Source organism: Microtus oregoni, unplaced genomic scaffold (genome assembly GCF_018167655.1).
Source record: "Microtus oregoni isolate MIOR12 unplaced genomic scaffold, Mior012 000067F_ref0000223, whole genome shotgun sequence".
Taxonomy (NCBI): Eukaryota; Metazoa; Chordata; class Mammalia; order Rodentia; family Cricetidae; genus Microtus; species Microtus oregoni.
This window is the reverse complement of record NW_024543974.1, coordinates 782,405-804,983: the sequence shown is the minus strand read 5'-3', so window position 1 is coordinate 804,983 and position 22,579 is coordinate 782,405. Positions and strand designations below refer to the sequence as shown.

At 49.5% G+C, this 22,579-nt stretch overlaps 1 pseudogene; it reads right to left on the bottom strand.

Annotated features, from left to right (window-relative positions):
* Window positions 1-17,548: 17,548 nt before the first annotated feature.
* LOC121440492 lies at window positions 17,549-17,724 on the bottom strand (annotated as a pseudogene).
* Window positions 17,725-22,579: the final 4,855 nt, after the last annotated feature.

Sequence of the window (22,579 nt, the reverse complement as noted above, 5' to 3'; positions counted from 1 at the left end):
ATCGAGGAAACAGACGCTGCCCCTTCTTCAGGTGCTCTCATACCGCACTGACTTTTTTTTTTTTTTTTGCCTCAGTCTGCCTAGCTGCGATTAGTGGCCACTTTAGAGGCGGCTGTCTTTTGGAGGCATTTATTCCCTTCTTGTGTCAGGTCTCCAGGCCAAGAGATCTGGAGACCTCGGCTTCTATCCTCCAAGGGAACTGCCAGTCCTCATCCATGTTTACCTCCTCCTTAAATGCCTTCCAGCTTCTCTCTCTCAGACAACACAAGCTACAACTCTCTCGGGTAAGGTGCCATCGCACCAACACGGCCATTCTGTCAAGAGCACGTGTGACAATCATTGCCAAACAGCGACGAGGCAGCCATTTATGTAGGTTGGCGAGCTATCCTTTCAGAGCCTGAAAGGATAAAGCTGGCACCAACGCGGTGAGGTGTCACCCGAGGACAAAGAGACAGGGCTGGCTGAGCACCAGTCCTTGGGGCTTCGCGTCAAACAGTAATAGCCAGAACCTTTCCTGTCCCACGAAAGAGCCAGCACGTACCCACGGCACACTCACGGGCCCAGCTCACATTCACTCAGGATGGCTGCAGGCACCTACCTGTGTGCCTCGTGTGTCTGTCTAGTGATCCCACGTCTCCGCTCTGTGAGTATCTTTCGCTAATGTATCTGTAACCAGGAAAGAATGGCTTGTCCCCATTGTCATGGCAACCACAGTGTCATAGGAAAAACGTTCTCCCCTAGTAAGAGGCCAGTTCTCGGTAGAAATCAGGAAGGAGGCTGCCTGACTGTTCACTTACATCTCTGTCACCTAGTTCCCCCACCATCCCCTGCAGCTGCACGCATGAAACAGAGTAAGCATGCACACAACGACAGAAGACGATGTTGCCTGCCATTCCAGGGTGCAGGGGCCTTGGTGCTGGGCTTTGACAAGGGGCCGGGACAAGGCAAGACAAGAGCTGACAGGCTCCGTTCTACCTTCTACTATAATAAGATCAGGCAGGGGCCAGGTCTGAGAAGGACACCTTTTCACCTGACAGAATTTGGAAGGCAGGCACTTTGTCTCTCCAGCTGGAAATAAGTGTTCTAGGTCACTTTGCAACAAATATGGAGGACCGGGAACCTCCAGGAAATCAGGTGGCAGCATCATTCCCCCCACCCCGTCCTCACAAAAAAAAATTACACGGTGAATCTCAAGCAGAAAGGAGAGAGAACCCACTTCAAATGGCAGGAAGCTTTGGAAACCTCAAAGCCATGCACAGTGACATATTTCCTGCAGCAGTGCCACACCCCAAAACAAACCCAAACAGCAGCCATCTAGGAGAAAAGAAGTATTCAATATCCCCAGGCGGTGGAGGCTATCTCATTTAAATCAACACACCACACACACTCACACACACACACCACACACACACCACACAAACACACTTATACACAGACACACTCTCACACAGACACCAAACAATACACACACACCACACAAACACACTCAGACACACTCTCACACAGACACCAAACAATACACACACACACACACACACACACCACACAAACACAGACCTCTTACACCTGTTTAAGGTAATGGCAGAACAGAGAACAAAGTTAAGTTTAGGGGAAAAAATTAGGACCAGGGAATTGAAGGGGGCGTTTCTGACTGTTTTTTCCTGGAACTCACAAGAATTCTTAGGGTTTGTGAAAAAAGAAGTTTCAGACATATACATTGTATAAACAGTAGCATATTTATGTCAGAATGGCTGTGACAGATATTATTGCACAATGAAAAGTGTTAAGACTACGGAAGACAGCGTGTGAGAGAAATTTGATAACTTGTGTTCAAACTTGTGTTTATAAAAGCTCACACCTTTATAACCTGCAGGTCTTGTATTTGTATTTACCTGAAATTTGTTTGGTGAGGTTGTCCTTTTAAACTGACAAAACCTCTCAGCTGTCAAACTGCATCAGAGACCTTTGAGAAGGATGAAATTTTACTTGAATTACTGATTAAAAAACGACAGAGGACTTACTTGTTTGGCACCTAGACCTCAGGGTTCTCCGTGGTCACTGAAGGTCGCGTTTGTCTTTTGATGTTTAGAGCAGGGCCTGCCAGGCTCCAGAAGATCCTGCGGGCTACGAAATCTGTAGGCAGACAAGCCTACCTTGACCTGAGCAGCTAGGCTGTCGATTCCAGAGATTCTTTTCGTGTCTGGAGATCCTCAGTTCAGATGAAAGGCAGTTTTTCTCGGTGGTCAGCGCTTGGCAGTCGAAGCAAAGTGTGGATGGACGTTGTTCTGTGCCCATTTGCTTTCTGTCTTCTTTGAAGGAAGTAGAGTGCTGCTGCTAGGAGCCAACCTGTCTCTTTTTGTGAGGAAAAGTTTATTAATAATTAAATATTTAAATGCCATGTCTCCCAGATCTCGGAGCAGTTGTGGGCCGTTTATCAGGTGGAACTACAGTATAGAATCTGCCTGGAGAGCCGGGCCTGAGCTTGACTGTACCGGCTCTTAATTTACCAGGCAAGATTTACATTTGTAAAAAGACAGAAAGAAAAAAAACTGCTTGCAATAGAAGGTTAAGGGCAGAACTGACAATAGTAGAGAACATCTTACTACATTTTAAATGAGGTTTGGATCAAATATAAAGTGTTTTTGTAAGAAACTTAAAAGTACATGCCAGCATAAAACATAAGACTTATTGTTTCTGTAGTCTGAAATGAGATGCAATGAACAGACAATTATAACATTTAACGGTAAACATAGGTGCACCTAAGTTACATGTACGAACATACACACAGAGGGAACAGGAATTGGGCAAAGTGGATGTTCTTGGTGCGGCCAACCTAAGGCGTGCCACTGCACAAAACACACAAGCAACAGAGTCAGCACTGGGGGAGCAGACAGGGAACACTTCAGTAAAGATGACAGGACTTGGTCATCTACCTGGCTCTCAGTTAAGATGTCGGTGAAGTCATCTGACCTCAGTTAAGATGATGGTAAGTTCACCTGACCTCAGTCAAAATGGCAGCGGGACATATAGTGTATGGAAAAGCCACGAAATTTGAGCCGCAGGGATTTTAAGTTTAATAAAAAGAGAGACCCAGAGGCGTGATCCGCCCTGTACCGAACCACCATACCACAAGCCGTGGTGGGGAGCAAAAGGCTGGAATTGAAAACAGCCGCCTCATGGATCCGACCAATCTTGTTGGCAGCAGTAGCGGTGGCAGGGACAGTTTGAGGAATCTCCTTCCGTTTGTTTGTATGTTGACAGTAGTTAGAAAGCTCCCATAAAAGTGGAGCCTGGGGGACACTGGCGGAGTGAGGGAAGGAGCTGAAGAATTAGGACATTAAGGCCTGGGGTCTTAGGGCCTCTAAAAGGCACTCATCCCAGGGAATGGCTGGACTGACGGACATGGATGAAAGCCTGTGAAAATGGTGACACCACAAGGCCTATAGGGGGACATCTCCCATCTAAGGGCGGGTGACTAGGCTTCAGGGCCCGCGAGGTGATCATGGGCCTCACTTCCACCCTGGAGTGGACAAGGCCCAGAAGGGCTGCCTGGGAAAGCTTCCTGAAGGTGCTAGGGACCCCGACGCATGAGCAGGACCGCTTGTATGCCCCTGCAGAGACTCGGGGCCTTCCACATGGCTCGTTCAGTACCCTTTGAGCATTCCCGCCATTCCTCACAGGTCCTTACTTCCACATGTGGGAGCATTGCAAACAGGGAGCAGAGGTGTTCCGGGCACTTTCAGCCCTTCCTAGGTGAGTTTCCAGTTTGTGCATGCACAACCGAAAGCTCCAAGTCAAGTATGCTTCATTGCAGGGTCGGTCTCAAGACGGACCAGCGCCAGCCTGGCTCACATATGCTGACATGGTTTTCTATAGAGGTAGAACACTTCCCCATAGTGAGGCCGACCTGGGATGCCGGCCCCTCCCTCGCCCACCCGGAGGACCAAGAGCTAAAAGGGAGTCTGAGGATTGTGGAGAGCTGCGTCCCTCTGGGTGAGTGAGTAGTTACTGAAACCCAGGTTAGTCTCTGAGATGACGTCCTGAGCCCAAATTCCCCAGTGGAGTGGAGGAGGCCTGGAAGGGCTGTGTGGAAAGCTCTGATAGGAAGCAGGGACTGAGAAGAGTGGGCGGGACGATATGTGTGCTCACAAAGGACCAGGGACCTACCACATGGCCCTTTCTGATGTCTGGGCCAGTGAGACATTCATCCGGGTCCACAGGTCCACAGTTGTGCTGAGTCAAAACACGAGTGTGGGTGTTTAAGGTCCTCCCGAGCCTTAAAGGGAAATTTCCCCTCGACGCGTGCATACGTGTGTGCATGCCTGCGTGCATACGTGCTTGTGCGTGGTTGTGGGCGGGCCTAAAGACATTGGACAGGAGCACGCATGCTCACGCGCCCACGCTTTTCCACAGAGGCCGACGATTTACCGGAAGTGAGAACTAACTGGCTGTGACCACTGCCGAGGGGAAGCCGGGTTTCGGGTCGCCCTCCCGAGGCCATTCCTCTAGGTGAGTGACCAGGTGTTAGGACCCAGGATCTTCCCTGAGGTGGTTGGTGCCTGGCTCCTGAATTCCACACCACATCTCCTCTCCTCATGGCCCAGGTTCCCGGAGGAAAGTCTAGGAATGCTTTGTGAGGGACGCGGGACTGAGAAGAGCGGACCAGAAACAGGGGTGCTTGGGGAAAGACTTAGGGACCTCCCCATGGCCCGTTCCGAGGTCTCTGGGCACTTCCGATGTCCTCCGGGACATCCGTGGAGGGCGGGCCTAGGTGAAAGGGGCGGTGGGTGTTCAGGTTCTCGCAAGCCTTAATCCGCTCTATTCCGGGACACGCGTGTGCCACCCCAACACTCAAGTCACGTATGTGTCATTGCCCCGTGGGCCTAGCTAGGTGTGACGCACCTTCGTGGGTAAGGAGGGTCTGTGGGGATCAACGTGAATCCTGTCCTCCTAGGTTTGTGACGAGGTATGGGGCCCCAGGAGAGCCCGTGATGTCCAGAGCCTCGCTTCTGAATGTGACTGGAAGAGGCCAGATTGAGCAGTCTGAGAAAGCTGTGCTGGGGCCCCACGGCCTGAGGGCACTGGGCAGGGCAGTTTTGCCTGCTGCTGGAGGGACTAGGGACCTTCCAGGAGGCACCTTTTGTACCTCTTGGGCATTTTCCAGATTGGTCCAGGGCAGAGAGCTAGACGGGCGGGCACACCGAGAAGAAGAGGTGCTCTGGGCCTTTCCCACCCTCGATAGTGGGGTCCCGTTTCAGCCATGTGTGACTGCAAGCCCAGAGTCCCTAGACATGATTTCTAGGTGAACCTTACCATAGAAGTGGAAGAGCCTAGGTTAGACCCTTGCCTACCCTCCTTTCCGCTCTTCCAGAATCAGGGATTCTTAGGTTCAGGAAGTGAGGACGAACTAGGTGTGATCCCCCTCGAGTGGAAGGACAGTCTCAGAGGATGGTGGTGAAGCAGGTCCACCTTGGCGAGTGACTGGTCACTAGGGCCCACCATGGTGGCCCTTGAGGTGATGTCTGGAGCCTCCCTTCTGCATCAGACTGCAATCAAGGACAGAGGGGAGATCTGAGAAAGCTCTGTCAGGACCGCAGGGCCCTGAAGGAGTGGGCAGGACAGCATGTGTTCTGGTGAAGGAAGTCCTGTCCCTTCGAGCCCCCGTCACTGCAGTTCCCGGACCAGTCGTGTGCACCTTCAAGTCCAGGTCAACACACAAGCTTCCTTACTTGCATGGGTCTAGTCCTTTAGCTCCTTGCAGCAGGCTCATCCATGCATGCCTGCATGCTTCTCCACCTGATCACACATCATCCCATTCGGGGATGTGGGGCCCACTCAGGTGGGACAAGCTTCCCAAGGGAAGAGAACTCTCAGGGAAATGTGGCTGAAGTGTGGTCACGTTATCTGGGTGGGTCCCTCTTCTGAAGATCTGGTGGTTCCAAAATCAGAGTCAGCCTGGATCCACAGTACTTGGTGCTGTATCACCTACCACACACGCCAGGCACTACCCCACCCCCATTCTGCCACACACACACACACACACACACTCACACACGCACGCACACACACAGACAAACACACACACTCTCCTCATGTCTGTGCACCAGCTGGGCCCACATGCGAGGCATCTCTCATGCATAGGAGTTGTTCCAGCCAGTAGGAAAGCATGCTTGTGGAGGCAGGCAATGTCTAGGTGTTACCTTCCTCTAAAGAGAAAGAGGTTTCTGAGGGAAAGGTCTTGGAGTAGGCTCCTCTTGGTGGGTGACTGCTTATTCTAAGAGAAACTGTGTCAGAGTGTGCGGAGGTGATCAGGCTTGTGCCTGGAAGATCCAAACTTGGCCTGTGAGGTGACTTGTCGAGGGGCAAATAGAAGGGCCCCCGGGGGCTGCACTTCATCACAGAGGGGTGTGGATCGTCATGGGGCTCCCTACAAATGCCACAGTGAAAAGAGTAACGATCCCCACGAGATCAAGATGAAATCTGTGTGCAAATACCTTAGTTATTTAGCAGATGTTGGTTCAAACTTCTAGAGGCTGACCCCAGGCGGGTTGTTTTTGACACGATTAAATAAAGCACAATTTGGGGGAAAAAATTCTTGGTAACGATGATCTCAGTAACATGTGCAGAATGAATATGGAGGCCTGACTACATAGAAACTCTCTTGCAACGTACATGTGACCTCTACCACGAAGATGGGTTCTATAGCTTAGGGACCTGGGGTCTGGTGTGGCTCAGTCACGCGGATAGCGTTGAGGTCACCAGGCCGTAACGTCCATGGGCCATCTCCCCTAAGGATGGGCTCTGTTGACCGAGAAACCAAACTAAAGGTGAAGGTCTAGGGAGGGAGAGTCAAACATAATAATCTGGGAGATCCGGGTGTGGCCTGGCTCTGCAGGCAGCACAGATCACCAGGCTGTTAACAGCATCCTCTCCAGGTCTTCTGGTTGGAAAACAGACCTAGGCATCCCTTCTTTTGACGAGACTAGCCTGGGTGCTTACCGTTCCTAGTTCCCATAGTGCTTGTCTGTGAGCACAGGGGCCTCATGCCCGCTTACAGGCTGTGTGTCACTCCCTGTGCGAGGGTATATTGGCGAACCTCTGCATTTGCCTCCATTGGGTCCTTCAAGGATGTTGGAGTCCATGTGTTGCTTCTGAGACATGCAGACTCAGAGTGGGTAGGGATTTCAGCTGAGTGTTCAGCAGGACTCAAGCGTGAAGTGCAGGGACTTGGCTCCAGTGACCCCATTGGCCGTCAGTGGGCTGGTGTCTGGGTTAATGGCCACTTGGTTTGGGGCCAGCCCAAGCAGTCCTATCCTGGGGCCAAGAAGTCAGCAGAAAGGGCCGAGACTGAGGGCTACAGGGCTGTGGAGAGCTCTGCATTCAGACAGAAAATTGGGACAGAATGTGATTGGATGTTGCGGGATATCGGTGTCATCCTCCTACCTCCTCTTGGCTGCAGCACAGAGAGTGCCAGGACTCATGGCCACAGCCTGTGCAGTCCGGGTCCCTGTTTCCATTGCGACCACGACATTCTTCTCGGTGTCTTTACTGTCTGTGTGCACCAACATTTCAGGAGTCGTCCCCAGCCCCGCAGAGCCCCAGCCATGTCAAGCAAGGAGCAGAAACATACAGAGAGAAGTGCCAAGCGCCCTAGGGTTGATCAGAATCTCCCACCAGATGACTTGCAGAACCCAGGTCGAGTCACCCCCGGTAACAACTGATATGGGGCATATGGGTGGGGGGATCCTAACCGAGAGGGGACATTCTGCTACTCCTCGACGGGTGGAGCACCGGGGTGGCCTAGTACTCACCGGGTCTTTCCCCGGAGTTCCAGGTGTGGGTGTGGGGATTCGCGTGCTGAGAAGTGATTCTCAAGCACGCTCTGGGTTTCTGTCCCCACCCGATGTTCTTCCCCGTGGCTGGGGTGCAAGGGAGTTGGCCTTGGCCAACAGGCCTCTGAAGAACCCGTGGGCCACGGTGGTTTTCCTTGCAAGGCTTGTACAAACACAAGTACCTGCTGTCCCCAGACTCAGGCCTAGTTGAATTTCACCTGGGTGGGACTGGGGTGGGTCATGAGTTCCTGGAAGAGTACTTTAAAACTGCCCTCGGCGATGGACTCTGTGGACCCCAGACTGAAGCTGTTTCCCACGTGGGACCATGAGAACAGCACACTTCATTCACAAAGGTTTTTCCTTTCTTCTCGGTGCAGCAAACAATCCGGCGGCTGATACCAGTGAGATGGGCAGCTGTTCCTCAGGATCAAACGTGCAGGAGGCCAGGTGATGTCTTAAAGCAACTTTGGCCTGACCCAGGAAGTAGTTTCAGTGTTGTTTTCTGCAGAAACTTCTGCCCTTTTCTGGGAGACGGCTACAAACGGAGAGTTTGGTGTTTCGTGAAATAAGCCAGCACCAGAGACGACAGTCAGCTGTTTTCTCTCATTTGAGGATCCCAGATTATAAATAGGTCCATAAAATGATATCACCCGAACTCAGAAGGGAGACTGGGGAGAGGCAGGCAATGGCCAATAGAGGGGAAGGTTTGAGGAGTGGAGGCCGACTCTGGAGGTGGAGTGTGGTCACGTGGCATGAAGGTTGAAGAGACACTGCTGGGTAATAGAGGAGGAGTAAGTAGCGGGAGGGGATTGAGGATGGAGGAGAGTGAATACGGCTGTAGTTCACGAAAGACGGCTGGGCACACCTCTATGAAACCCGTCAGTGCTGTACAGTGAATGGGCTCCGGTCAGCATGTAGTATACCAACCCCTAGGCTGTCACAACATAACACAAAGCCGCTGCTTGCGGAGAGGAGACTCTTTGTGGAGCCCAGTGCAGTTGGGCTGGGAAGGCCAGGGATGCAGTTTTCCTGAGTCATCCAGCACCCAGCCTGAGGTTGGTTTCCTGGGGATATGGCTGACTTTGAGTCACCCACGCTCCAGTAAGTAACCCTTAACCGTGTGCCCATATGTATCTGCAGTGAGCTCTTTGGTTCCCTGTGAAAACCTGAGTAAAGGAGTAAGACCAATGACCCGGGAGAGGCAAATCCGACTTTGCCTCACATGAGCGCTGGTCTCTCCGAAATCGCGTGCCTCGCCTGCCTTTCCTTCAGAGCGAAGTTAGGATGTTTGTCCTCAGTTAAGGATTCTTGTGTGCATTTTCCACAGGGAGCCTGTTCAGAAGAGGATACGGGATTTCAAAGGTGTGTTTGAGCAGGTCTTGCTAGTCCAGGAGCTTTCTTTCCGACCCTACAACTCAAGCGTGGTGAGAACGTGGTCGCCTGTCAACAGGACAACAGGAGTCTGTTAACAGTTCTGTCGCTCAGGGGATGGATTTTTATCATCATTATTATTAATTTTTGGAAGAGTAAATTGCCATTGTCGTCTAGGGGCTACCTTTAGCTTAACTTTTCACTAGCTGCTCTGAACAGGGGGATGTTGCAGCTGTCACTGAGGCGGGGGGGGGGGGGAGAGTGTCCTGCTTCCTGCATTGCACTGGAGATGATGGGCAAGCAGGTTGATCTCTGCTTTTTATCTTACTGCACGAATGGTATGTGGCATTTCGGCAGCTGTTTTTCACCTTCTGAATTAAGTCACTTTTCTGGCTTTCCAAAGTTGCCCTCCTCCAGGAACCCCTGCCCAAGAAGGGCTTGGAGAGCAGCATTTAGGCCGTACACACCCGTGAGCCTGTCAGGGAAGGGTGAAGGCAGCCAGGCCGTGGCCCGGCAAGAAGAGTGTCATGGCGTGCGAACGAACATCAGCATCACGCATGCCACACTAGCTTGTGGTCTGTCGTCCACGGTAACCAAGTCAGAGTACCACACGCCCCTCAAGCTGAGACAGCTTTTTTTTATTACTTGTGTAGGTGACCCTAAAACAGCATTACAAGAGAGACATCGTCAATTCTTTGCCGGTGTATAGAGTCAGTTCATGCAAGCAAGGATGTCCGACAGCATTCCTTCTTTGTGGTACAAATGAACTGCTTGGTTTTTGAGGTTTCCAGAAAACGGTTTGTCAGTTCAGTGGTGGTCACTCGTCAAAGCACGATGCCCCCGTTTCTGTATTGCTAGCACAGAGGAGGTAGAGGCGGGAGAAACCAGAACTGGAGGTCGTGGTCGCTTACCTCTCAGGTTTGAGACCGGCCTGGGCTGCGCAAGAGGCGGTCTAAAATTTAAGAAAAGAAAAATAGAACAAAGAACAAAATGAACACCAGATCTGTACATACTCCTTCCTGTTACCGTGTAGGTGGTATGTCAGGGATGAAAGAGCGCCTCTTCCTGTGGATACTTGATTTAAAGTGATACCATTTCCTTTGTCGACTAGGGGACATTACCCGGTCCTTCCTGGCAAAGAGGAAGCAGTTTGAAAAGGATATACATGCCTCTTTCAGAATCCTGAATGCAAACCTCCACAGTATTTTCAAAGCGCAGCAGAAGTCAAGGTAAAGTTGTGACCGACCCTCTGTAAAGGAAACCTGTACCGCTTTCGCTCTTCCTTCCAAAGTCACTCCCGCCTGCCATTGTGACACTGTGCTGAGTGGAGTCGCTAATGGGACCTAGGTAGCACTGCATTTTCTCTGTGAGCTAGTCCTGTCCATAGCTGGAGGACCGCCCCCCTCGTTTATGCCGCTCAGGTGTGTTAGCTGCAGCAGGACTGGTAAGAGAACAGTTCCTCACCGGTCAGATGACAATACAGATAATGTCCTGTGAGGAAGGCCAGGCCTCTGTGGTCCTCAAAACTGTACCTTTTAGGATGTGCCATCGGCGCTCTCTTTGGTAAATCGTCGTCCCCGTGTGGGGAAATGGTTCTGTGCACTCTTTGTGTATGTGACTCCGAGAAGATGAAGGGTATGTTGCCTTCAGTACACGGACTTGGGCTTTCAGGATATCTAGGTTACTCCATAAGGGGAAGGGAAGATGAATCTAATTTTAAGCCGGAAATGCAATCTTGGGAAACGTATGCCTCCGAGCATCCTCGGCGTGCGAGAGGGAAGACGCACAAAGTGATGACACCGGTAGCAAATTAAGACAAGTTCTTCTGGGACGAGAGTGATATTTCCGCCTCTCAGGAGACAATTTAATTCATGCCCCCTTTCTCTTTTGCGCCTGGCTCTTGTCTCAAAATGTGAAGTGTGTGCATGCGTCCTTGCCGTAGCCTCACACAGCGTGACAGTGCTCAGTAATTGTGACTGTGTTTCACAGGCAAGAGCTTCACGCCATGCACTCCCAGATGTTTGAGTCGCTGCATCAGGGGTGGCTGGACGATGTGGAGAGTTCAAGGAAGCAAGAAGATCACCTCGCTGTGAGTGTCGCTCTTAGCTTGGAATAGAGCCACCTTGTCTGTTTCCGAAGTGGCGGGGCTTTGATGCTTTGATGCTGCATATCGCCACGGAAAGGGACCCGACAGGACAGGACGGGACATGAGCATCGGGAGACAGGGAGGGTGGTGCTTGTGTCCCCGAGAGACTGGCCGTCCTCTCCAGCTTGCTTCTTTTTCTGTGGAGGGGTGGTGTGGTCATGGCTTAGGAGCCAGCATAGGAGGGAGGCGGAGTAGGCACTGCTTGGAGAGCGCAGGAGAAGGTATGGGCTTGGGTGCTCAGAGGGAAAGCTATACCATCCGTGCAGTGCAGATGCCAAAGGTGCAGGACAGGGTGAGGGTGCGGTCCCAGGTAGACTTCTGACACAGTGACGAGGGAGGCAGAGTGAGAGCAGTGCCTGTGGCTGTGGCAGAGCAGGTGGAGGCTTAGCGTTCAGAGGTAGCTAAGTGTTCATGGACACAGACTAGTGCTGTCTTTGAGGAGTCTTTCATCCTGATGGAGGACAGGGCGGTACTCCCAAAGATGCTGACTTCCAAAAGTAGGGAAGCAGAGCCTGGAATCTGAGGGAGATGGAGACAGATTCCAGTCTGGCGGTGAGGAGCATGTTCTCCGGACCCCACTGATTGCCATGCAGCCATAGTCCTGCTGCTTGCTCCTCATGAAAACTCAGAAAATGAGTCACCTCCCTGCCTCAGTTTCCTAGGAGGGTGAAAGCAGAGCCGTGAAGAATCCCCGCCTTTCTAGACTTTGTGTATCGAGTGCTTGCAGTTTTTGACATGTTGCTGTGGAATGTTTGACCGCAGGAGCTGCAGTATGTTTGCTATTCGTCTTCCCTGCCCTTCTTATTAGGTCGATAATACAGTTGATGGGATGATGTCACACTCCGGGGAATGACTGATTGATGAAGAACTTTTGGGGGGGGGAGGGTTGGGAGAAGGGATTCCTTGGAAGCTAGTCCGTGCCCTCGGTGTCTTCAAAATACTTTGTGAATAAACAAAGGAACGTTTTGTGCTTAATTTTGGCGAGTGAGGAGGGAATCCACAGATGAGGTGGGGCTTATGTTAATTTCAAACTGAATAACGATTTTATAGTATTTTTGCACCAGCTAGACGGACTATCTCCCTCTGTGACAGGTCAGGTCTTGTTATGTTGCTTTTGGCACTGAAGGGCATGTCTTCAAACGCGTTCTTGAAATGTCAGCACACAAAACATCACGGGAAGCGATTTCTGTGACTGGCAGCAGGGTTGGATGTTCAGTTGTACTGACATTTTGTCATTATTCTCCTACGTTTCAGCTTATAACTTGGAAGCAGATGAAGATTTTACAGAAAGCTATAGGGGATCACGAAACTACGATTGGAAACGCTAAAGATTTACGTGACACATTTTTGAAGGTCTGGTAGATTGCACTTGTCAACAGAACACACCCCTATGCCATGCCACGTGTCTATAAAAGGAGAAGACAGATTGGCCCTTTCTCAGCTTGTGGGAGAAGTAATTAGTTTTGCAGAGCATGATCACACTCTCTTGGGAAAATTTTCCCCACACCTAGGAGCGATGCTAAGGTTTGTTTGACCTGGGAAGCCGATGACAGTGTCGGGGGCAGCTTTCTAGCACAGGAGCTGGTGACGAGAGCTCTGCTTAGAGAGGATCACAGTGCATCGCAGTGATGAGTTATGGACCTCCGGTGACATTGCGATGGAGATTGGCACGTCTGGGGATCCTTCTGGTTTTCTCTGACTGTTTGGATTGGACAGATCAGTGAAATACACAATGGGCAAGGGTAGCTTTTATTTTCTTTCATACATTTATAGTCTTCCGACATTAGCATTGTTCTCCAGTGTTGGTGGTCATGCGTTTCAGCATCTCCCCAAGAGATGTGGGAAATGAAAAAACTGGTAGAGGGTTAATCCTCTTTGAACTGCGAGCTGGCAGTTCTACCCTTGCTGAAGCTCCAGGTCCTAAGTGACCTCTGTATATCCAGGGATTGAAGCAGCCCTTCAGTGGGAATTCTTTTTGATGCTCTCATTAAAATGCTCTGTGAAAGATCTCTCCTCAGACCCGACTCAGATGCCCTATCTAAAGTGCTCCATGTGTCATAGTAAATTGAATGTTTTCAGGATGCTGGCGAGAAGCTAGGTCTGTCTTCTCTGAGCAAGTGTGAGTACCCCTGTTGGTACCCTAGTGAATATTCCTAGCACCCCCGTGTACTCCAGGAATGTGCCTATAAGCCCAGAGTGGAGAGGGTAGAGACAAAAGGATCCCTGGGGCTTGTGGGACCACCAGAACAGTCAAACTGTAAAGCCTCGTGTTTCGTGAGAGACCCTGCCTCAAAACTTGATGTGGTGAGGGGTTCTGGAAGGCGTAGGTGTTCCCGAGTGCACACGTATGCTTGCAGACAGGTACACGTGAAGGAAATCACTTTGAATTTGTTATGACCTCTGGTCGCCATACTCAGACACATGTGCATGCACACTCTCCTGCACCCCCATGCACGCAGAAATATAAGTTAGTATTCAAGACCTTGAAAGCCACCTACATACATCTAGGCCTTTAGGAAGAGCTTAAGAAAGGGAACATGCAGCTCTAATGCAGCTGAGTACTGCCTGGGAGCCTGTTGGAAGAGCCACCCAGAAAGGCTCCCTTCTAACTGTGGGTGCTCAGTGTGAGCAGCAGCAGTAGCTCAGAGGGAGCCTTGTGACTGGGTTTCTCTGGCTTCCCAGGTGGTCCCTTCTGCCCTGTGCTCGCTCTTCTCGCTCTCCCTCTGCTTCTCCACCCAGGCTTCCCTCCTTTCCTAGTCCTCAGTTCTGCCTCTGAGAGACTGTTGTCCTGAAACACGGCCTTTCCCTCTCCCAGATTTCCCGGTGGCCTTCTTGCTTTGTTCTCTCTGTTTCCTGTGTCCTCCGCACAACACCCTCTAACATACACACACACACACACACACACACACACACACACACACACCACCCACACCTTCTTGAAAGCTTCACTGGCTGCTTGCTTCTGTCTCCCCGTCTTCCCTCCCAGAGTACCAGCTTCTCCTGAAGTGACTCCCATTCCCTACCCATGCTTTGCTTCTGTTTTGTGCCCAGAAAGCACCATGTGCGCTGTCTTCCCTAATGTTTCTACTGCTTGCAGTCGCCATCTGTGTCCTCTTCAGCCGCCAGCCCAGCAAGCTCCCCTTCCATACCTGTGTTCAGCTAGTGTGCAGGTCATCTGTTCCTAAGCTGCTCTGGACCCCGGGAATAGGGCAGGGACTGGACCGGAGTTTTGCCCTTTTCTGGAAAGAGGGCGACACACTTCTTTCTCCTCTGTGTCCACCCCTGCAGTGTCCTTTGAGAGAACAGAGGGATTTGAGTCCTGGCTTGAGCTTTCCTTAGACCGAAGGGTCGTGGGGTTGCACACTGTGTGTTCTTCGGTGAAAATCACATTCTATGGGCATGGCAAATGGCTCCTTCCTCTGGGCAGCCTTGGGGGTGTCCAGTGTGGGAATCCTTGGGGAGTCTCCAATGTGGGCCCATGCCTGGCCTCCCAGGTCTGCCCCACATGAGGCCTTTAACATATCTCCACCCATTTTCCTGATAAGTCCCTTTGCTCTTCTTGTCCCACAATGATACCACCTTAAAATGGGGGACTGGAAGGTTTCCTGAAGTGGAGTAACTCTTTAGATGTGCTGAAGTAGCCACTGTTCTTACTCTGAATTCCTAACAAGCATCCTTTGGCTATGCAAAGTCGGTTCTTTTAAAATTACATGAGGTGAGGTGTCAAGCCAGACTCGAGTGGAGATTTGTTCGTTTGTTTGTTTCAGAAAGCCAAGGACTTGCATGAACATGGCAAAACTCTCATTGGTGGCGAAGAAAGTGAAGTGAAGAAACAAATCTCCAAGGCGCAGGACAGAGTTATCATGGAAAGTGTAAGTCGTGGGTCTGTGATGCTGTGTGCCTCGGAATGGCTTCCTAAGGGCAGAGATGGAACAATGATCCCCTAACTCTCCGTTTTCCCACAGCAAGAGCAGGATGTGTCGGTAGTTGAAACGTACCTTCAGTCCCTGGTCCTTACAGCTGTGAAGAAACCTTCTGAAGCTCACCTGGAGGAGGCACAGGGAGCAATAGCCGTGCCCAGAGGGTGTTAGTAGTAGTCAGTGCAGCTCCTTTCTCTTTACTTTGTCGGTTAGAAATAAGACTGAGACTCTGTTGACCATGAAGTGAACCCCAACAGTTCTGTGAGTAGCAACATTTAAGTGTGGACCCTCCTGACCCTGACATTCTCCCCAGCAGGGCCAGTTACATTCAGGAAGCCAATGTCTTTTGATTCTACGACAGGCTGCTTTGGTTCTCTGTCACCTGCCCAAAGTGAATGTTACCTTGCTTATTTCAGGAAGAAATAAATAACGGTGGGATCCGCCTTTCCGTGCTTGCTTTCATCCATTCATGAGGTCACAGAGCCAACTGCATTGCAAATGGAAAACCAGCCCCACCTGCTCACTCAGACGTTCAGTAGAGCACAACTCTGTAGTTTCGTGCTCAGATGCGCTAGACTGTTAACACGGTTCCCGAGGCAGAGCCAGATCTTCACGTGTTGGCTTAGAGCTTGCAGTGGGGCTCTGGCTTTTCCCAAAGACATCCAGACTCATTTCTGGCATTATTCAACACTGGCTGGAAGATCCCTGCCCTTCCCTTTGGTCAAAAATATTTTATCTGTGAGTGTGTGCATAGGCACTTACAGTTTCAGTATTTTCGGTGGGTGTTTCCACGAGCATTTTCTAGTGTTCTCTTTAGAGTTTAATTTTACTCACGTAGTTCTGCGTGTGCGTGCGTGTGTGTTTGTCTGACTCTTGTGTCATTCTCTTACTCTTGTCCTGTGCTGTATCTTTTGAAGGAATCCCGAGAATCTGTGTTCAGTACATTTGACATTTATCTTCCTTGTTGAGTCTTTGCGAGCATATTCCCAGTGTGTGTCGGTACCAGGAAGGTCAGACTTTAGGCTCAGTTCCCCTAGGGCTTGAGTTACAGGGGGTTGTGAGCTACCCAAAGTCGGCGGTGGCTAGCTGAATCCCAGTCTTCTGGAACCACAGCTGGAGCTCTCAACCATGGAGCCATCTCTCCAGCCCTGTTCAGCACACTTGAAATTGCTTGACCTTTTACCCGGAGTTTGTGAGCTAAGCCTATTCTCTGTGTAGATTACAGAAATGAATCTATGATGGAGAACAAAAGCCTTCTGGGAGGGGAGAGAGGAAGGAGGATCACATTCTCCTGTCCTTCCCGTCCTGTGGCTCTGCCTACCACTCTTTGTCCCAAATTTTCATGGTGAATTCTAGTCTTCCTTTGAAGGCCAACCTGATGGATTTTTTTCTTTTTTACAAAAATGTTACGTGTGTGTGTGTGCACGCACACGCACACGTACACAGATAGGACAGAGGATAGACCTTGGGAGTGAGTCCTGAAGTTGTCGGACCTGGAGATTGGACCCAACTCATCAGGCCTGGTGGAATGTGCCTGTTCAGCCATCTTACTAGCCCATTGACTTTACTACCACATACATCCCTCCATCCCTCCATCCCTCTTCCCTCCCTCCATCCCTCTTCCCTCCCTCTTCTCTCCCTCTTCCCTCCCTCCATCCCTCCTCTCCCTCCCTAGTATTCCCTTCCTCCTCTTGTGTTTCACCCTCACCCCTGCCGTGTGTGTGACTGTGTAGGGCAAAGGCTGACACTGCGTATCATCTGTAACCCCTCTTTTCCCAGACAGGATGTGATATTTATTACTGAACATGATTTAGTAGGGTAGAGGGTAGCACCACAGTAGAAGCCCCGAGGAGTGCGGGGCCCGCCAATGCCCGTGGGACCAGGATTGGTGATGCAGCTGACCCCTCGGCCATCAGGAACGAGTCACTTCTCAGCGACTGTGTCCTTCAGATCAATCTACATTCAGTTTAGTGAAGCCTCACCTCTTTGAGAGAGACAGACAAAGTAGAACTCAGTGAGGACGACCAGGGCAAGAAAGTGGGAGGAAGGGGCTTAATAACACCACTTGCCTCTGGCAGCACGGAGAGCTTGAACTTGGCTTTACTTAGGGCCTCGATCCGATGTTCCTTATTCTGAGGCATGATTCAGGTGGACGTGATGGCCTGGACAGTGAGACCCCTGGCCGTGGTGACCTGAGGCTTCCCTAGGGCACAGCGAATACCTGTCTGGGGCCTAGATTGGAGGCGACATTGAGGTCAGAGCTCGAAGAGCCTTCAGAAGATTGTCTCCAAGGTCCCTTCGGGGAGCCCATACAGGCAACAGGGTGAGGTCACTCCGAACGAGTGTGCTGTTGGCAAGCATTGCACACCAGGCCCCAGTGAGAAGCTGCTGGCAACCGTTGCACAGCGCGCCCCGCTGAGAAAGGGGACCTCCCGTGCAGCTTAGTTGGCTGCAGATTTACCTTATCTTTTAAGACACAGTCTCTCAGTGAACATGAAACTCACTGATTTTGTCAGGCGGAGTGGCCAGAGAGCTTTGCGGATGGATCCAGCAATCTGTCCTCCACGCCAGACATGCCGGCTCTAGGGTTTAAGAGTATTGCTGTGCCTGGATTTTCCGTGGGCGCTGGTGATCTGAACTCAGGTTCTCAGGTTTGCATGGGAAAACCTAACCCACTGAGCCATGATCCTTGCCCATCATTAATTTTATGGTCTGTAACATTAGTGTTAGAAATGAATGACATCTGTGGTGCCATTTCATCCCACGTACACATGTGCATGGATGGTGTGCAGCCTCGCCATACTGCTTCCTTCTCCCTGCTCTCAGATGCTACATCTCACAAATTTTTCTCTCAAGTGCTGGTGTTACAGACACTCACCGTTAGCCTGAGATGTGGTATGTGTGTGTAACTGTGCGTGTGTGTATGTGTCCATGTATGTATGTGCAAATGTGTTCGTTCAGGTTCCCGTGGAGGGTGTCTGACCCCCCAGTGGGGGAGTTATCAGTCAGTCTTGGGACACCTGACAGGGTTCCTGGGATTTGAACTCCGGTCTTCTGGAAGAGCAACAAGTGCTCTTAAACACCGAGCTGTCTCTACAGCACCCTGTGCCGAGGTTTTCAATGGTTCTGGGGATCTGAACTCAGGTCTTCATGCTAATTCAGCAAGCATTTTACCTGCTGAGCCATCTCCCCAGTTCCACGTACATATTCGTTTCATAGGCTTTGAACTCAGAAATTTTATCCGTTCCTTGTCCACACTGATGATGCATACAGAACACATTCTGTGACAGTTCTCATTATTTCACTGTGTGGCATCTACACTTTGCAAATGTGGGTCTGTCTCCTGGGTCACATCTCAGCTCCAATCACAGTGTCCCAGTCTGTGGGGAGCAGGAAGATCCTTGTGCCCACAGATCTCCTGGGAAACCAGGAACGTTAAGCATGCAGTAATGTCTTCTCAACGGAAAAGATGTGAGACCTGTTCTTCCATCCAGAAGGCTGGGGATTGGAGGTGATTAATAGCCTGGTGATCTTCACTATCTGTTGGACCAGGCCATATCAGGCTCCTACAACCAGGACCAGAGATACCAAATAGCCCAGATGTGTTCAGATCTCCAGAACCTTTGAAAACCTCAGCACAAGGTGATGTAGAGACGGCTCGGTGTTTAAGAGCACTTGTTGCTCTTCCAGAAGACCCGAGTTCAAATCCCAGGAACCCTGTCAGGTGACTGATAACTCCCCCTCTGTGGGGTCTGACACCCTCCTTGGGAACCTGAACGAACATATTTGCACATACATACATATACACATACATACACATGCACAGATACGTACACATACCACATCTAAGGCCAACGGTGAGTGTCTATAACACCAGCACTGAAGAAGAGAGACAGGGTAGAATCCTGGCACTCAATGGCCTAACGCTCTAGACCAATCAATGAGCCCCACGGTCACAGCGTTACCCTGTGTCAAAATAAGTTAGGTGGGTGCCTGGAGTATGTATGGCTTCTACATGCAAAATCATATCTGCCAGCATATGCACATGCAGTTGTGAACACACGCACGCATGCGTGCACATGCATTCACGCACATGAGTTCTACACACATGTGTTGTGGGATTCCCCTCTGTATGCTATGAATAGGTTTTACTACCGTTGGTTAATAAAGAAGCTTCTTTGGTCAATGGCAGGGCAGTACAAAGTTAGGTGGGAAATTTAAAATGAATGCAGGGAGAAAGACGGCAGAGTCAGGCAGATGCCATGCACCTGCCAAAAAAGACAGACACCGGAAACTTACCGGTAAGCCACAGCCTCGTGGTGATACACAGATGAGTAGAAATGGGTTAATTTAGGATGTAAGACATAGCTAGGAATATGCCTGGGCCGTCGGCAAAACTGTGTTGTAATTAATAAAGTTTTTGTTGTGACTATTTGGGTCTGGTTGGCCAGGAAATGAACGTGAAGTCTCCACTTACACCTATGATCACATAAACATACGTACCACATACCAAAAGATCTGCACACTCTCTCACACACATATCCACACATGTGTGCTACACATATGAACACATATATATGAACCACATATCAAAAGATTTACACTTGCAAACATACACAGAGGTGGACACATGCATTCAAAAACAAGTGTGTCTACACATAGAACACATATATATGAAGCACATACCAAATGATTTACACAATCTGAAAACATGCAGAGATGCATACATGCACTCACACACAGGTGTGCCACACATATGAACATTTACACATGTACTGCATACTAAAAGTTTTATGCATAAACCTGCATACTCCATACACGTGTATTCACACACACATGTGCTACACATAGGAACACATTTACACATGTACTGCATACTAAAGGATTTATGCATAAACCTGCATACTCCATACACGTCTATTCACACACACATGTGCTACACATAGGAACACATCTACACATGTAGTGCATACTAAAAGATTTATGCATAAACCTGCATACTCCATACACGTGTATTCACACACACATGTGCTACACATAGGAACACATTTACACATGTACTGCATACTAAAAGATTTATGCATAAACCTGCATACTCCATACACGTGTATTCACACATACGTGCTACACATAGGAACACATTTACACATGTACCACATACCAAAATATTCTCTCTCTTTCCCTCTCTCCATCCCTCTCTGTCTCTTTCTGTTTCTCTGTCTCTCTCTCATACACGCAGGAGTACACACTCGAATAATACAAGATTCAATGATAGGGAAATGTATTTTTCATCTCCTACTGATAGAATATCTCAAGTAGGAGATATTCAGTGCTGGAAGCATTACTGAAGGTCCATACGATCACAGATATTTTGAACAAAGGGGGAAGTTCCCCTAGATGATTCACAGTTTAGGAAGTACCATGATTCTGGCCAGAGGGGAAGTTCTCTCATTGACTGTGGAGAAATGAATTCTGCTTGTAGAAAATGAGAGATGCCGAACACACACTTGTTTTTAATGCTTCTGCATCACAGGACACAATGAGACAAGTGGTCAGGACGAGGAGAGGCCCCATGCAGAAACATGAGTTAGCATGGGACCATTTTTGTTTAAAAGGGCATGAAACGTTGGGAAGGGAGTGCAATTACATGACTCATACCAGCAAGTCTGAAACAATTCCATATTTATTAAACCAAATGTTTCCAAGTAATGATTTCCCATGGAGTATGTATGTATGTATGTATGTATATATATATGTGTATATATATATGTATATATATGTATGTATGTATACACACACACACACATATATGAAGGACACCACAGGATAAGAGTCTTAAGTGTACAGAAGACCTTGTCTATCACTGATGTTCACATACTACATGCACAATAAATTTGAATCACAAAACATTCTCAGTTACCGCTATCCATACAAAGGAGGAAATACATAAACCACGAGGAAGTGAGCTATAGGCATACTAAGGATCAACTCTTAATGTGACAGGCAGTTGACATCAGGTAGCAGACCACATTGCATTGAAAGACCTTATAAATTTTGTCGGGAAGTGACATTTTCACATACTCGTCACAATACTTACATCTTTTTTTCTTCAGGAGTTCTAATGAATTCTACCAATTTCACTACTTCTGGGGCACAGTCTTTTCAAGTCTACAGGACGCATTCCCTTTGCAGGGTTATCGTCATTCCCATAGGCTCCATGACTGAACAAATGTAACAGCAGTATACAATGGCAAGAGTGTGCCTCCTTTAACTATTTCTCTGAAGATGACAAGGATGGACCACTCTTGTGCCTTCTAATTTGGTCAAGTGATACTGAGGTACAAGACCCCACTGTATCGACCCCAATGCACTGCTAACCATTAATTACGACGCTACCAAGAAAAACTTGCCATTACGACCCGTGGGCTGGAGGATGCTATAGACATCTCTGGACTGCTGTCACACAAATCCTTCGGTTTACTTGGGTTTTAGCAGAAAGGGGTATCTTTAGGAACAGGAGAACACAAGAAGATGTAGTCGCTGAAGCCGCAAACCACAAGCACCTTCTCCCAGAGAATTTCCATGAGAGAGTCGCTCCCCTCGTATCGACTTTCATTTCTTCAGAGTATTATGAGAATAACAGATCCAGGAGAGACAGTTGACCAGCAGCATTCTCTTGCTGGCGCTGTGAAGCACAAGGACATATTAAACGGACATATTAAAATAAACAGTGCTCGTCAAGCCTCAGTTTACCCTGAAAGGCTCAGTACTTACATTCAGCATCAGAAGTTTTGTTTCCAAGGTGGCTATTAGACGTCTCAGCTCTTCAATGAGGGACTCTCCCCGAGAATCCCTCAGTATTACAAGTTTCTAAAGTGAAAGAGACATGGGCAGAAATCAGCCCCGGTCATTTTGTTTACAAATGCGAACAGCAATATTTAAAAGGGAGTAGATGTGGTGAAAAGACATGGTTTCATTATTCCAAAACAAGCATACAGCATGTGCAACATGGAGATCCGTCACCCACCAAAGAGACACAGACGTTACCACTCCACAACCCACTGCTGAAAGTTCAACCTTGTGGCATTAGCGGGGGGGGGGGGCGGAGGGTTCGGGGGAAGGGTGCTTTGCCTACCTAGCATGGATCCCTCTCCCCGCAAATCAAGAATGAATCCCAATGAAAACAGAGAGCATGAGGCATGAGCTCATTGACTGCCACTCATTTCTTTGGGAGCTGGAGTAGCTTGTCGTGTACCACTGAATACCATGAAATTAAAACTCATGGTTTCCACCCCCACAGTGCCTTCAGT